Genomic DNA, 6,570 nt, shown 5'->3' with positions numbered 1-6,570 from the left:
TCGAGATGTCACACAGAAATGCCAACTCGCACAGAAACCTTTGCTCCCGGAGCTCTGCTGTGTTCTTCCCCTTGCTTTCCAGAAACTGAAATATTTCCTCACGCAGCTCGAAACATCTGTTCAATACTTTCCCTCGGCTTAACCATCTCACCTCTGTGTGATACGGTACGTCTGCGTGTTCTGAACCACAGTCCTCAAGAAAAGACTTAAACTGGCAGTGATTTAAAGCTTTAGCTCTTATGAAGTTAACCACTTTTGTTACTGTGGTCATAACATGCTCCATATTTAAGGCGCACCATCTGTAGTTAATCCCACGAGTTTATCCCACGGCAGTTTTATTTCAGTCATACATTTGGAAACTTCCTCAAAAATGTCCTTTCCTGTGGTTGTGCCATGCATTGATTTTAATCCCAGTAGCTCCTCTGTAACGCACAGATTTGAGTCCACTCCACGGATGAAGATTGACAGCTGAGCAGTGTCAGATGCGTCGCAGCTCTCATCCACAGCAAGGGAGAATGCAACGAAATGTTTTCCCTTTTCCATCAGCAACTCATAAAGATTGGTGGCAAGATCGCATGTGCGTTCAGCCACTGTGTGTTTCTGCTCAGGCTTACGTTTGAAGTAAGCTCAGGCTTACTTCTATTGACCGATGAGTGCGTGTTGTCCTTGAGGTGTATGCGAACATCCGAGTCTTTGTCCTGAGGAGTTGGCCCTCCTGTGTTGGGCCATGCGCCTGTGTAGCAGTTGTTTAGTCTCACCAATGTACAGGTTAGTGAATGATGAAGCAGTTTGTCTTGGTGTGTTGCTAGGTTTGAAGACAAAGTGGTCACACAACCTGAATGAACACCAGACTAAAGGGGTGATTGCATGAATGATTGTATGTAAATGTATGAACATGAAGAATCTGAGGCCATTTGGGGGAATGAAGTAGATAATGTGTCTTATATTTCAGTTTGATTTGTTTTACTAGAGAGTTTCCAATTAGTCCCCGTTGGTGATTTAGTCCAAATCAGGGAAATAGTGATGGGATTTTAGGTGGTGGAATAGTCAAGTTGGATTTTCACTTGATCCCAAATGTGTTTTTCACATATAGGTCATAAGGTTCGTAAGTGTAGTTTGAATTGTTGCAATTAATTACTGAACACGGATTGCCATTGTCTTATGTAATATACATATTCAAGAGTAATAGCACCGTAGTTATTTAAACATTTAGAATCATTGGTTGCTTCAGTGTTTTCTCTTTTTACTCTGTTGTGTGAACGGTGTTGCTCTGCTGGGTGTTTCATCATTGATGGGTGGTCAGTGGTGGTGTTGTTTTTCTGTAGCTCTTTGTCTTGTAGGGTGAGTTCGATAGGCAGCACCAGGGCGACTCCTGTGACTATCAATAGACACGCAGAGAGTCGCATTGGAACGAGTATCTTCTGTCGTCATCATTTTGAGAGGAGAGGTTACCAGCACTTCACTGTCTGGGTCAATCATCTTATGTTTGCAGGACGAGGGTTAGCCCAATACAGCAATGACGCTAAATGGCCGAGGATCTCCCTGCGTGACCGACGTGAAGATGTACAGCTTTTGTAATAGCTACACTCCTTTGTAGTGGGACTTGCCCTCAAGCAATTGGATCCTTTACCAAGAACCTCTGTGTCTTGCAACGTGAAAGATGAATCCAAGGTGGTCGTTCAGCAATATTTACGGCTGTAGGTGTCGTCAGCGAGACCAGTTACGGGCCTTCCCACTTTGGAGTCGACCAACATTTTGGCGTACTGTCACGTAGCAAAGATATAGGAGTGTGTGGCATACAGTTAGAATCTGTTTTGTGTTCAGCATCTTAGTCATACAGTGTACTAAGTCGAGGTATTTTATATGGTATTATTTGAATCAGGAAGAAACTGGCACCCACAATGTGTTGGGAATAATGATTTTGGGGAAAAAAAGAAAAGTTAAAAAAATCCTCATAATGTGGGATTTATTGATATGTATTTGCGGAAAAGTGCTGTTTTAACAGGTAATAAGTTTACGTACACGTTTGTCTTCAGAGCTTAGTGCTTGGTAGCATTTCCATTAAGTGTTGTAACTTTAGCAAGGCGGTTTGGATAGCCATCAGTGAGGTTCTCACAGTTATCTTTTGGAGTTTTTAGCCAGTCTTCCCGGCAGATTTGGTGGTCTTGTCGTTTCTTCAGTTGAGTCGACGAGTTCTCGATAGGAATCAGGTTAGGGCTTTGTGAAGGCCACTCCAGTGCTTTCACCTTGTTGTGCTGAAGGGATGTTGAAAGTAATTTAGCTTTATGTTTTGGATCATTGTCCTGTTGAAAGAGCCACTTTTGCCCACGCTGCAGAGGTTTGGCTGACTGTTCTTCCAATATTTCCAAGTATTGCTCTAATGTCATGATTCCATGGATGTTTTGGAGTTTACTAGTTCCTGATGCTGCAAAGCAACCCCACAACATGAGATTTCCTCCACCATGCTTGACGGTCAGGATGGTATTGTAGGGATTAAAGGCTTCAGCCTTTTGCCGGAGAACGTATTGCTGGTGGTTATGGGGAAACAGAGCAGTTTTTTGTCATCTGGGAAGGGAACAGAGGAGACGAGGAAGTGGTAGCGTAGAAGGACAGGCAGTGGTAGATTTAGCAAAGAGAATGGAAATGGAACACAGGGTGACTTAAAAGAGTGGAGGCAGGTCCACACAGATGTAGAAGAGGTAATGTGATGGAGATTAGAGACTAACTATAAAGTTTTAAGATGATTAAAAGATTCACCAACAACAACATTTTAATATCGACTAAACAACCGGAGGAGAAACATTTCAATCCACAGCTGTCGTGTTGCCTGCCTTGCCTGAGGGCACTTCAGCAGAATTGATGTTGGCTGTCAGCAGGCTGAAGGATTTAATTAATTCCCAGATGATTGGGAGACAACAGGTGCAGTGATTAGGGAGACAGGAAGGAAGGTGATAGAAAGGAGGACAAAGAGAGTTGTTGGTGGAATGATGAGATCCAGGAGAGTGTGCAGAGCGAGGGATTAGCCAAGAAGAGATTGGATAGTGACAGAACAGAAGAGAACAGACTGGAGTACAAAGAGAGGACAAGGGAGGTGAAGAGGGAAGTGGGCATATGAGGAGTTGTACGAGAGTTTGGAAACAAAGGAAGTTGCTTATGTTTGTGGACAATTGTGTGAACAGATGTCATGGCTGTGTTGTTTAGACTTTACCATTGGAAGTCTGAAGTCAAGATGTAGTGTGTAAAGGCAAGGTGCTGTTATGGCCCATCATTTCTACACAAGTTGAATGAATACCAGACTAAAGGGATGATTGAAGTTGAAGTAATTAACTTGACAAGTGGGTGTATGTAAACAGAGTCTGAGGCCATTTGGGAAGACGAACTATATATGTGTTGTTTGTGGGGTAAAATAAATAAAAGGAAGGATGGGGACCACGATGAGATGAGGAACCGTGCTGTATTAGCGGAGTGAAGGAGTTAAATTGGGAATGACGTACAGAGAGTCGGACGTAGTAAGTGATGCGCATTGATCGAGAGTGTCTTTGATGTACGGTTAGAATAGATTAAGTTTTGTTATCGAGCGAGGTGTGCAGTACCGACCGAAGAGGGGACATCCTTATTTCCAAGGGCTGTTGCGGTGGTGTCCGAAGGAGCGACGTAAGCACAACAGAGGAAGAGAAATGATGTGACGCTCCTGTGGTGTGACTGCTGGTACCCGATGGCGTAGCGGCTCGGCGAGCAGTGGGCCCGGAGAGCAAATGGTGCAAAATGACATGGTGTAATTTGTAAAGGCTTTCTGTTGTTATATCAATAAATATGAATGACTAGACTGAGTATGAGTGTTTGTTGGATGAGTTTTTATTGGCTGTGTAGAGGTCAACATGAACGGACAGATGGGTGAAATGAATGTGATTGTATTAGTTATTAAAAAGAGTGAGTTTGTTTGTGTTGTACGATGACAGCAGTATTTGTGGAATGTTGAAGATTGTCATGATTTCAGGGTAGTTGTCTGAGGAATGTGTGCGAATGCAGTGGAGAAGCAGTTTGGTGAATGGAGGTTTGTCGTCAGGGGGGTGAGGAGGAGGAAGAGAGTCAGGATTTAAGTGTATGTTATATCACGCAGAAGTCGTGTTAGAGGGGAGATAGTTAGTTAAGAATGGGGTTATAATAGTTATAATTTATGCGTAGGAGCTGTTTATGCTGACAAATGTGTTGGCTGGGCTCGAGTCAGGTGCTGCGATGTCCGTTTTGGCTGATGCAGAGATGTTTGTGACTCGGTGCGTGTCATGTGAGGCGGTGACCTTGGAGACGGGAGTTGTTGTGTTGTGTAATGGCGTGGGTGTGTGTTTTTCAGGGTGCGAGCGTTTGGATTCCGGATCCGGTGTGGGCGTCAGGCCAAGTGGTCCACGATGACAGTCCTGCAGTGAAGCAGCTGCAGCTTAAGCTGTGCGATGGAAAGGTAATGTACGTGCACAGGTGAAGTAAATGGCGGTCGTTGGATTGGAGTGTTTTCAGTGAAGTGCGTGCGACGTTTCCGCTAACAGGTGGTGGACTACCCGGTGGCTTCCCGGGCTGACCTCCCACCTTTGGGGAACCCTGACATCCTGGAGGGAGAGAACGACGTGACGTCTCTGAGGTTCCTCCACGAGGTGGCCGTCCCGCACAACCTCCGAGTGTGATTCCTGGAGTACAACGGCATGTGCACGTACTGCGGTGAGTGCTGGGAGGGGATTACGAGGGATGGTTGTGGTGTTATTGAGAGGCAAGGAACGTATGTGGCATGTGTGAGAGTTGGTTGTAGTTGTAGTGGTGTTAATGAGGCAGTAGGTCAGGACTAGAAGGCATGTGGGCATTTGGTAAATGTTAGCTTTGTGCTCTGTGACTGTGGATCTTGATATGTATGTTATGTAGTAGAAGCAGGTAAAGAGAGGTCAAGTGTGTGTGTGTGTGTGTGTGGTGTTGTGAGAGAGGGCGTTGGCCGAAGAAGTGGAATGTTTGGGTCACAGTTTGTGTTATAGTTGAAAAAGGGAGTCCTTGTGTTGACGCATGTGCTAGTTGGTTGTAGTGTGGTTTTTAGGAGACGGGGGAAGAGCAGAAGGCGTGTGTAGTAGTGAATGTGATGTATGAGGATTGACATGGTTGTTGGGGTTGTAGCAGCTGAAGTGGGAGAGTGTGTTGTGTTGAGTAATGGGGAAGTAGAGGTGAGTTAATGTTTTGAAGTAGAGAGAGTGAGGAAGTAAGGAAAGCACAGAATGTAAGGAGTGATGTGTTTTTGAAAGGACTGAGGAGGCAGTAGGAAAGGGTGTAGAAGGAGCTGTGTAGCTGTGAATGTGAAGGTGGTGGACAATGGAGTGGTGGTGGAGGTTTTGATGTGAGTGTAGCTGCTGTTGTGGAAATGTGGTAGAGGTGGAGAAAGTGAAGGTATGAAGTGTGTATTGGGCTGTGTGTGAGGTTGGTAAGTAGAGTGAGGAGTTGTGTCAGAGAGGGTTAGTGTGGTGTAGTAGAAACATGCAGGTTATGTTGAAGTACATGGCCCCTTGTTGTGTGGCTACTGGATGTGTAATGCAGGGGTGGCAGTATTGAGCTGTGGTAGGGGAGTGTTTGTGGTGTTGGTGGAATGTGCAGTTAGTCCTTTGATGTCCAGGTTGTAAGTGAGTGATAGTGAAATTGGAGTGTGTTTTCAGGGAGGCTGTTGTAGGTGCAGCTGTGTGTTTGGAAGAAATGTGTGTTAGTGGTAGTTGTTGTGGAGAAAGTGAAGATGCGTAGTTTGAAGTTGAGGATGTAGGTGGTGGAAGTAGTGCAAGGTGGCAGGAGAGTTTGTGTGTGTTGTTGTGAATTGACGCTGTTGTACTTGTTGTTGTTGTCTCCGCAGGCATGGTGTTGGTGGCTATCAACCCCAACCACGAGTAGCTGAACGTCTTGGGGGGAAGACGCGATGGACGCTTAGAGCGGTGGGGACACGGATCCTCACGGATGTGGCCGAGGACGCCTTGAGCACTTAGAGGTAGGTTTTGGTGGAGGAGGAGGGAATGTGAGTGTTGTGACACATGTTGTGACACATGTTGTGTTTTGTGTTTTCACAGAGAGAGCAGAAGAAGCAGTCCATCTTCAGCAGCGGAGAGTGGGGCTGGGGGAAGACGGTGTTGTGCCAAGTTAGGCCAACTTGGCAGACACCGAGTGTTGGCGTGAAATCCTGTGATGGAGGCGGAAGGTGGCAAATGTTGTTGTTCTGTGTAAGAATTTAATAAAACGTGAAAACAAAGTGTTGAAAAGAAACAAGGTGAATTTGTGTATTATTTATTTATTTATTTATTTATGTTGAAGGACCACAATGTTTGACAACACAGGAGGGGGTAAAACACTTTTTATTAACATATCAACATTGACATATTAAACTTGTCAGCCGTCAAACTGTCTAGACACTTAAATGAGAAGAAAATAAATAAAGTAAAAAAAAATTTACAAAATTAAAACCAACCGCTCAAGGCGTCCTCGGCCACATCCGTGAGGATCCGTGTCCCCACCGCTCTAAGCGTCCATCGCGTCTTCCCCCCAAGACGTTCAGCTACTCGT

General features: G+C 45.1%; 1 long non-coding RNA gene across 1 annotated transcript; it reads left to right on the top strand.

Annotated features, from left to right (window-relative positions):
- The first annotated feature begins 4,050 nt into the window (after window positions 1-4,050).
- LOC103381585 (uncharacterized) lies at window positions 4,051-6,259 on the top strand. Its single transcript, XR_521817.3, has 4 exons — window positions 4,051-4,456; window positions 4,542-4,710; window positions 5,870-6,001; window positions 6,081-6,259. It is a non-coding gene; the product is annotated as an uncharacterized LOC103381585 (long non-coding RNA).
- The last annotated feature ends 311 nt before the right edge of the window (window positions 6,260-6,570 follow it).

The sequence above is a fragment of the Cynoglossus semilaevis genome, chromosome 8 (assembly GCF_000523025.1).
Source record: "Cynoglossus semilaevis isolate Cse_v1.0 chromosome 8, Cse_v1.0, whole genome shotgun sequence".
NCBI classification, from domain to species: domain Eukaryota; kingdom Metazoa; phylum Chordata; class Actinopteri; order Pleuronectiformes; family Cynoglossidae; genus Cynoglossus; species Cynoglossus semilaevis.
The sequence above is the reverse complement of the archived record's forward strand: the minus strand, read 5'-3'. Positions and strand labels throughout refer to the sequence as shown.